Source organism: Chanodichthys erythropterus, chromosome 18 (genome assembly GCF_024489055.1).
Source record: "Chanodichthys erythropterus isolate Z2021 chromosome 18, ASM2448905v1, whole genome shotgun sequence".
Lineage (NCBI taxonomy): Eukaryota > Metazoa > Chordata > Actinopteri > Cypriniformes > Xenocyprididae > Chanodichthys > Chanodichthys erythropterus.
In genome coordinates this window covers 6,324,036-6,334,838 of record NC_090238.1, presented here as the reverse complement: position 1 = coordinate 6,334,838, position 10,803 = coordinate 6,324,036, and the positions used below count along the sequence as shown (strand labels likewise).

The 10,803-nt window shown below is 36.0% G+C and overlaps 1 long non-coding RNA gene across 1 annotated transcript; it reads right to left on the bottom strand.

Annotated features, from left to right (window-relative positions):
• Nucleotides 1–4,954: 4,954 nt before the first annotated feature.
• LOC137006875 (uncharacterized) lies at nt 4,955–7,938 on the bottom strand. The gene is made up of 5 exons (XR_010892540.1): nt 7,784–7,938; nt 6,993–7,151; nt 6,792–6,843; nt 6,648–6,685; nt 4,955–5,779 (listed from the first exon to the last, which is right to left on the bottom strand). It is a non-coding gene; the product is annotated as an uncharacterized lncRNA (long non-coding RNA).
• Between the last annotated feature and the right edge of the window lie 2,865 nt (nt 7,939–10,803).

Here is a 10,803-nt window from a genome sequence, read left to right as displayed (position 1 = left end):
TGTGTTCATTGAGACATTGTTTAAAATGTTACTTTTCAAAGGGGGTGTACTCATTTACGCTGAGCACTGTAGATTACTCTGTTCTTCAATGAACACTATGTTGGAGTTCAATTCCAGATTGGGATTGTCAAAATCCCAGTGTATTGGTCTTTTTCTAACTTTTTTATCTGAGCTCAGAAACTTCTCTTTCTCAGTGTTATCGTTCTCATGCTGACATCTTAATGTATCTCACTTTCTTTTCACAGCTTAATTTTTGTTTTTAAATACAATACATGTTTTAAAACGTTAGTCACTTTTCTTTGTTAATAGCTTTCTTGAATTAAAATCTGGTTTTCCCGTTTTAGACCTTAGGTTTGAGCAGTGCAGCTAAGGGTAAATGGCTGGCTGACTTTATCTGTCTGTAAGTCAAAATTCTGTTAGACAATGTTTTGTCCTCTTTTCTTAAAGGCACAATATGTAAATGTTCGCCACTAAAGGGCACCTATTCAAAACAAAGGCATAGCTTGATGACGCCGAGATTGAGCACAGAATCTTGGGAGCTGTTGTCTTCACCTCACAGCAGGTGGAAAAGAATCGGGATGGGACTCTGGCAGAAATCATGTTCATGGATTAACATTACTTTAGTATGAAACAGAGCATAGCCGAGTGCTGTGGCCGAGTGCTGAACGAGGCCACTGAAGCGATTCCTAAGGAGAGATGAGTGCGTCACACGGCTCAAGAGCAGTGGAGCTTTTATTATGCCATAGTCGAAGCTTCCGCTTCTTTCGGTCAAACGAATGTCAGGTAACGCAGTGCTGTTTATCATATTAGATACATTTGAGTGTGTTGAAAATTATGTTATAATGTTACTCTGTGAGTTCACTCGGCAGCTGCTATGAGACACTTGTTGCACACTGCAGTAAGCTAGATCAATATTAGAGTATCATATTAATAAATGCTGAGATGGCTTGTGTTGCTAAATGGCATGCAATTAATTTAAAGCATATTATATGATGAAGAAAACGCTGTATTACTATTACTAAAAATAAAACTGCATCTGATTATGCTATGTTAGCCACCTGACAAAATAATTCCCAATAGTTCCCTTGTCTAATAAAACATGCAAGTAATATATTAAAGCATCAGGTGTTTCCATGGTACCTCCAACCCTCTTGGGCACAGAGTTCACCAGAGCTTCACAGGTTTCCACTGGAGTCCTCTTCCACTCCTCCATGATGACATCACGGAGCTGGTGGATGTTAGAGACCTTGCGCTCCTCCACCTTCCGTTTGAGGATGCCCCACAGATGCTCAAAGGGTTTAGGTCTGGAGACATGCTTGGCCATTCCATCACCTTTACTCTCAGCTTCTTTAGCAAGGCAGTGGTCGTCTTGGAGGTGTGTTTGGGGTTGTTATCATGTTGGAATACTGCCCTGCGGCCCAGTCTCCGAAGGGAGGGGATCATGCTCTGCTCATTCATGGTTCCCTCAATGAACTGTAACTCCCCAGTGCCGGCAGCACTCATGCAGCCCCAGACCATGACACTCCCACCACAATGCTTGTCTGTAGGCAAGACACACTTGTCTTTGTACTCCTCACCTGGTTGCTGCTATGCACGCCTGACACCATCTGAACCAAATAAGTTTATCTTGGTCTCATCAGACCACAGGACATGGTTCCAGTAATCCATGTCTTTAGTCTGCTTGTCTTCAGCAAACTGTTTGCGGCTTTCTTGTGCACCATCGTTAGAAGAGGCTTTCTTCTGGGACGACCAATTTGATGCAGTGTGCGGCGTATGGTCTGAGCACTGACAGGCTGACCCCCACCCCTTCAACCTCTGCTGCAATGCTGGCAGCACTATGCTGGCAAACCCATAGTTGTAGTGTACTCTGCTGTTCCTTTATATTTACACCGATTTATCTTCTAATCCTACATAAAACATCCATCTAATTTAAGAAATTAGATCTTCTACTCAGGGGCGGAGCCAGGAGTGGCCGTGGCCACCCTTGGCCTAAGCTTGGCCACCCCTTTGGCCACCCCATTCACAACTGCTGTTTCTGTCTACTTTTTTTGATGACAAGAATTGCGTTTATTTAAACGCAGAACCGTCTCTTTAAGACCACAAAAAACGGGAGACTTTTCAGACGTACACTCCAACTTCGCCTCAGCGCCAGGCGCAAGTCAAACGCGCGGAAATGATACAGGTGCGGAATGAGCTTCAGCAGAACAGCAGTGAACAGCGAACAATAACATAATAATAAATGTTATTGTAAACGTAAATGTTTCTCAACTGTTGGGGTTGCAAGACGGTGCACTTTTCAATCACGCACAAATATGGCGCGCTGTATATTACTCACTATAAATAAAGCGCAAAAGAAACTACGAGCATGCAACGTCGTAGTTCTGTCATCTATTAAGTCACGAAATAACCAAAAAGGCGATTAAAGCTGTGTTAAAACTGTGCATGCATGTATGTAGGCCTATTTGATATATATATATATATATATATATATATATATATATATATATATATATATATATATATATATATATATACATGCGTCTCTGGACTAAAATATTCTGCCTATGTGAGATCACAATATAAGGCACAAGCTGATATGTAATTTTTTAATGCATAAATAAATGTGAGAACTGTACATTTGTAATAGAAGATGCTAATTTTGTTAATTTATAAAGTACAAACAAAAATATCACATTTAAATGCATAATTAATTTTACATTATGGCATTTATGTGCTGTTGATTTCTGCTTCCTTGTCAGCAAATGGGAATTCAAAAGAGAACACTTTTTTTTCTTTGTACTGAGTTTAATTTATGATAGAACTGTTGCAATTATTTATTTTGACAATATAGAAAGTTAAAAATTTAGTGTTTACTTTTTTGGTTACTTTTTGAAACAGACAAACAAAATTGTTGAGGTTCATTGATTATACATAAATTCAATGAAGGTTGAATAATCTTTGAACTACAGTATGTAGTTATCTGCATGTCTCATCCATGGAGATGCAACAATGGAAAACAAGCTATTGGGGGTTTTGAGAACCAGAACTGACTGAACAAGTTGAAGCTATAGTGTGAGCCCCTTTATTAATATGCCTGCAAGTGAGGAATGATTACAACAAAACAACAAAAAAAGGTCAAATTCACTCAGCAATCTTAATTACAATTAAGTACAAATTAACTGTATTCAGTTGTGTTGTAATCGCAGTCCAGTAGCCTACATTATAGTCAAGACTCATTTTTATGTTGAAATTATGAATATTTCGGTGCCACCCTGGACTGGTTGCTGGCCCCTGCCTGGCCACCCCTAATAAAAAGTCCTGGCTCCGCCACTGCTTCTACTTTGTTATATACTGTTGAATCAGAAATTTGGAAACGTTTCAACACCAATTTCACCAATTTTATAAACAAAATGTCAAAAATAATAATCTAAAAAAGGCTTTAAGATTTCTTTGATTAATTTGGGTCGCTTTATTTATTGTAAGGCCCGGACTGGCTAATTGGCTGCGAGGGCCGGTGTTGTCATGAGTTGAAATATGGATGCTCTAGAAACTGTCGACGCGGCCAAATGTTGAGTGCATTTTTCCTTAAAACCCAGTGGCGGATTTAGGCCCAGGGCGGCATCTTGCCGGGGGCGGCTGGAGGCACTCGGGCAAGAAAAAAAAAAAAGTTTTTTACCTCTCATTTGCACGTTACGTCAATGATATCATGTCACCGTGTGGGTCAGTTAACCAGGTCAGGAGGGACTCGGAGTGTGCGCCCGGACAAGGACTCTCACTCAAAAGTATACGAGAAGAAGGGATGAGGTGATATCTGTAGTGAGAGCGAGAGGGGAGCGGGACAAGTTCTACACTAAATTATGGTAAGAAAAATGGTCTAAGCCACCGGAGGCCGATTTAGGTAGCCTAAATAAATAAAAAGGAAGAGGGGAAACGTGAAAGATAAAGATAAAGGCATATGCAGCTATTTCTCATATCGTAATAATAGTAGGCAAATAATAAAATATAGGGCTTATCACTTGTTATGCTATGTTGCTTGCTAATATGCTACACATTGGTCAACAATATTCATTTTTCTGTCCAGCTTACATAACCAGACAGTAAAATGTGATTTTGTAACATAATGTAACTTTTTTAAACAAACTTATCACGCACTTTAATATTTGTAAAGTTGTGCAGTTTGGGGGGATTTATGGTATTTTTTTTTGTAATAATTGTATAATAAGTATATACATTGACATAAAATAGCAAAATTTTATGTCAATGTATATGTTTTTTTTTTTTTTAATTTTTAAAGATTTTGCCTGGGTTTAGTGGACGATTGCTGCCATCTACTGGAAAGCAAACACTTTAAAAAAAATTAAAATAACATGAATTTTTAACTACAGTCACTAGATGGCTAGATAATTAATCAATGGTTCACTTTATAAAAATCATTATTATAACGATAAAAAAATGACTCTATATCAAAATTTTTAGCCGTACAAACTAAAACCGAGAGTACAACAAATGAAGACGATGAGACGGCCGGTATGTTAACGTTAAGCTAGTTAGGAGCAGTACATTTATGAACACTAATTCTTACAGAAAATAGATTCTGATACTGTTAAACATTACATTGTGTCGTTGTAAAGAATAAATCTTCACTGTGAAGCAACACTTAGGCTGTTTGCACTGAATTGGAAATTATATTTTTGAAAAATAAAATTAATTACAAGGCTGTAGAGGACAGTGCACTATTGCAGACTTATATACTGAGGTTTTAATTACATTATTTTAATATAGTCAGTCAGGAATTAAAGTGGGCCGGTCTAAGGCATGAAACTCCAGGGCTGAAAATAAGTCCCACTCTGGCCCTGATGTAATTTGCACAATTTATGAGATAGGACTAACTGCAGAACCACAGAACCATACGTCATGACAGTCTGAGGACGACAGTGCCAGACTAACAGCCTGAGGGCGGAAGTGGGCGGAGCCAATTTATCTCCGTAGGCATCGCTCCATTTGGAGCATTTTAAAGTTTAAAACCATGTTAATGTGAAATATTGTATTAAAACGATCTAACTGAAATTATAGATATAGATTCACATTGTGTTAATAGCTTAATCATATACACAATCACGTTAAGATATATATATATAGCCTATGTGTGTATTAAAATCCCCTTGTAACCTTTTAATATTTTAAAAGTTCATAAATTTGTTTTATGTCTTAAATGATTAACTGAATATAAATTGAACACAACAAAGCTTAAACACTAAAATCGATAAACATTTATTAATTTGTCATAAAATAAAATAAAAAGCATTTCAGAATGAATCATTGTTTTTCATAATATATAATACGCATTACACGGTTGTACACTAGAATGCATGAATTAAACACATTCAGATCCATCAAACCCAAAAACAAAAGATATTTATTTAATTTTAATAAAATGTACTAAAATGTAAGAGCAAAAGCATTATATAGCCACTAGCTGTGCTTTGCTCTAAAAAAATACAAAATCAAACTAAATTGAGTGTAGATTGAACAGCAGGTACATGATGACAAATTAAATCTAAAAAAATAAACTTTTTTGTAAAATGTCCATATCATCCTTAATTTGAAAGCAAAACACTAAAGGCTCTTTGGCCAGTTGTCTGTCATCATCTGTTTCAGCCTGTGAAAGTTCTTGTTCCTGGTCTTTTTCTTTCAATATCAGAAAGCACAGCTCTTCCACTAAACCCGTAAAGACCTTTGATTGTTGTGCCGCGCAGAAGTCTTCTGTGATCCGTGGTTCCTTCATGAGAGAAGGGTATAAACAAATGGGATGAGATGTTAAAAGTGTATTTAACAACACTTTGTGTTGTAGTCAGGATGCAGCACAGCATGTATAATAAAGTTTTGACATTCTGTTTTTCTCATGTTTATATATTGAAGACTTAAATCATACTCTGTCACCAATGAAATTAATCAGTTATGTTCAGTATAATTTTTTTTTTTTTTTTTTTTTTTTTAAAGGCAAGCAATTCACATGGCTTTTCACGCTACATTTAACCCCGGGTTATCGTCGTCCTAAACACCACTTTTAACCGTGGGTAAAGTAACGCTCCACATATTGCTTGTATATTTACATGCTTTTGACAGTCACAGAAACACTGTGCATTGTATATAAATAGAAAATTCAGCATTGGAAAGAAAAAAAAAAAAAACAAATGCTGACAGAAAATGCAACAATTGCAGAGCAGAAAATACTGTTTAATTCTTTTATAGTCTGAAATGTTCATTCAGGATAAACTTGATCTATATGTAATGAGGAAGTTGACTATATGTAATGAGGATGTGCAATGCCTAAGCATTTATGAAAACATATTGTGTGCTTTGTTCATCCAATCAGTGACACTGACACTGCAAATAAGGATGTTAACCAGGGTTTAGTAATGTACAGTGCATATGAATACTCAGGATTAATTGTTAACCTCAGGTAAATGATGATCAGTGTGAAACGTGAATCAAGATAACCCAGGATTCTGTTTACCTGGGGTTAACAATCACCCAGGGTTAACTATTTAAAGTATGAAAAGCCCTCATATATGTTTTTCATTCTAATGAAAAGAGAAGTTCATACATTTTTAAAAACTTTTAACTTTTCCTTTTTTTTTGCTTACCATTAACATGAAGATCCCACACAGCCGGTCAACTGTTTCTAAAACAATAAAATATTATTAAGTTATTCCTGAAAAGATGTGACAGATATAACACACCATCTGTATAAGTAGCTTATGTGTTTATGAAAGTCTTATAAAACTAACCTTGTTTTTGATCAGCTTCTCTTGTTCTGGGGTGATTCTGCTTGTCAATTTACTGCATTGCAAAATCAAAGAAAAACTTAGATATATAACCATAAAAATTGCATAAAAGAAACAAGTTTCATTCTTCTAAAGTCAAAATTACTACTTACTTCATTGCAAAAACAACATTTTAAATTCAGAATACAAAAGAAACGTTCATACCTCCATGAACGACAGTTTTTTTTAAGTGAATTTGAAGCTGTGCATTCAACCTGTGCCGTCTGGTCGGTTTAAGAGCACTGGGCAGTGGAAGTTGTTGCAGCACGTTTTGCATCGCTGTAAATGAAGTAAAGCGGAGCATCTCCCGATACTAATATGCCTCTAAAATCCACAAAAACACTGATCAGTATAGTAAAATGTAACCAATTAAATAAAATACAGTACCAACAACAAGTAAAATAACAAACCATGAATATGTAAACACCCAGGTGAAAAAATACTATAGTAAATACTATAGTGTTTTTGAACCATACTATATTTACAACACTAATGAATGCTACATAATACTATAATATTAACTATAGTGAACTGATAAACTAGTATAAATAGTATACTTTAGTTTTTACTACAGTAAACTGTAGTGTATATTGTAGTATAATATACCCTAAAATTGTAGAAAACTTAGTACAATATTGGGTAAAGTAATTTGTTTATATTATTATAGCTGCCATATTATCACAGCAACTATAGAATTACCACAATAAATTAATTCAAGTATTTATAGTACTATAGTATGGTTCAAAAACACTATAGTATTTACTATAAATGACTATAGTATTTATTCACCTGGGCGCAAGCAACGTGAGACGATTTGTAAAATATCAAAAGACGTGATAAAGTGACTTTGAAGCCCATTTACAAAATATCTGAGTCATGTTAAGTGTTAACGATCGAATAAATACACAACACATAAACGTGATCGATTAAAAGCACAACACAAAGAAACTTTTTACCGTGTTCGCTTCTTCCGCCATGATTGTTTGCTTGTTTGTCGTCAACTCCGCCCACATCCAACGTGAGACTATTACTCCGCCCACTTCCGCCCTCAGGCTGTTAGTCTGGCGCTGTCGTCCTCAGACTGTCATGACGTATGGTTCTGCGGTTCTGCAGTTGGTTATTATTGCAATTTATAGCCCGTATGCAGGGTTGGGGAGTAACGGAATACATGTAATGGCATTACGTAATCAGGATACAAAAATCCAGTAACTGTAATTTGTTACAGTTACGTCAAAAAACGTAGTAATCAGATTAGTTACATTTTTTAAAAAGGGGGATACTATCAGGATTACAATCGCTTCATTTAAAACTAAATAAATAATTATTTTGCCATAATAACACATTAAGCACTGCTTGATTATACAGTATTTCCTGGTTCTGTTGCCAATGATGACTCACGTGAGCCACCCACTGGTGCATGCGCAAATAACACCCGTCTACAATCTCCTCAGATGCAGATTGAATCACTGCTGCTAGTTGAAACGATGCTGCCCGTGGAGAAAACGCTTTCAATTCATGGAAATTTCACTGCTATTTTGTTTTCAAAGAAGAAAATGCAAACAACATGGTTGTACAGTGCAAACTCTGCCTTCCTTCTTCGAAAACACTTTCTTTATCAAAGGACTAAAAAAATAATCTGTAATACCATACTGTAGCCACTAGATGTCTGAATAGCCCTTTATATATATTCAGGGCTGTGTATTCCCAAATTGTGGAAATGAGACATGATTGCTTAGTTTTAATAGGTTTTAAAAGTAACCAAAATTCTAAACATTAAAATGAAAGCAGAACAAACATGAACAGAAATGTTCAATCCAAGCTTGTTCAGTTTGTTTATGATCTGAGGTGACTTTTATATTTTTTAGCTCTAAACAACAACAACAACAACGATAATAATATTGCAACAGATAATTTATCAGATTTGGAAAAAATATTTGTATTGTTCAGACCCATTCAAAAGTATGGAATGTGTAACATTTAAAAACAGAATAGCACAAATTGAGAAGAAAAAGCAGAAATTGAGAAAAAATTAAAATAAAATTTTAAAAATGCAATTTATTTATAGTAAAGTTGATCCCCACCCACTTTAAACAATAGGGACTACATTTAGCCTATAACAATTTATTTTTCAAGCATGAATCTTTGATACTTGACTGAACAGAAGCCAAAACATTTTTTTTTCTTTAATTACATTTCAATCATGATAATGTAAAACACTGTGCTGATGATTTATAAAGACCAAGACATTTTAAATGAATGAACTCAGACTTGAATAAAGCAGTAAGCAAAGGGGAAGTTGATGATTTCTTAGGCCAGTAACGTTAAGTGAGGCGATGATTCCCTCTACTGGTGATCTTAAGTAACTATGCTAAAATGTATTTTAACTTTGGCATTGTGCAAGGTTTCTTTCAAATAAATAAAAATGATCAAAGCAGAACAAACGAACATTTAAAAAATGGCAGCTTATTAATGTGTTCTATTGTAATATCTGAAGATGACATATTTTGTTTATCTGTGTTCTTCATAACTGATGGTCTGCCAGGATCACACTGATCTCCTTGAGCAAATGGTTTCTGCTCCAGCACATTTCATTTCTTCCAGGTATAGTAGCCTATCTCTGATGGCTAATGATGGTCACTGCAGGACTGATGGCCTAATCACATCAAGTATCATTTTAGCAAAAACAGCGCTCTTGCTCGTGTCACGAACTATCAGGAGCATTTTTGCCAGCCTATATTAAAACATAAATACATTTATAATTATAAAATCACGATTGATATGATTGATAATAACCGAGAGCAAACCCGCTATAACTTATTGATGAATGGAATTGCATTTGTCTGAATCGTGTTTGTCGTGTTTCTAGAAACAAACTATTTAATCTTTTCCAGAAGTGGCCAAATGAGCAACGGAAAACTGCGAGAATTCAGTCTTATATAAAGATTTTATGATGTTAATTAAGTGAATTTCAGACCCTTTCTCCAGATTAAATGACAACAACAACGTGCAAGCGCAACTTTATCTCATTGCAAAATTAACTGAAGCATCAGGAAACAATAAGGCGCTAATTCTACAGAGCATTTACTACACAGGGCACAGCCCGAGCGGCAACCTCCCCCTTTCTCTCGTGAAGCCAATACGGAAGTAACTTAAACTGCGATTCATCGACTGGCCGCTAGGGACAGGCTCCAAAAGAGAGCAGAATCTCATAGAGTCCCATGTTAAATTGGCCAAGTTTATAGCAGAAAAAAACATGTTTACAAGTTGATTCAAATTGTGGTTTTGGTCTATACTGCTATTTTTGCCCTTCATGACAACTCTGAGGGGGGTGAATTTTTTTTATAACTTATCCGTTTAAATTATATTAAGCCTTAAAGTTCTGCATAATTAAGGGCGGGGTCACTTGAGTGACAGGTAGAGTGCGCTGCTGTCTGTGAGCCGTCATGTTACCTCAGCTGCCGCTGAATTTGGCATCTCAGCCGTTTTTGTGCTTTTTTTCTCGATTATTTTATACAATTATAAAATATGGCTTGCTGCATAATATTCGAGATGTGTGTCTGTGATACATGCATGGGGAAGAGACACGGAACACACGTTGTTGGATCGTGGCATTGGCTGAAAGTTTTGGTTGTGAGATTTACAACAATGACAATACCAAGAGGATACAACTCTGACAGCACTGCTTGGATATTATAACAAAACTGCTGCACTATTTTGAAAAAAATATACTTTGGACACAGGCTCATTTGTTTGTTAGATACGATCGCTGCTCAGATTGCATCCTTTCTTGAAGAACGATGACAGAGATCAGATCATTCAGAAGAAATGTGAAATGTTTTTAGGGGCCAAGCCCCGAAGGGGCTGTAGCCCCTATTGTAATTGTACGTTTTCCCTTTTATTATTATTATTCTTCCTCCCGAATGGGAGTCTATGGCAGCCCTATCAACGGAACATGAGAAAATGATGAAATTTGGCA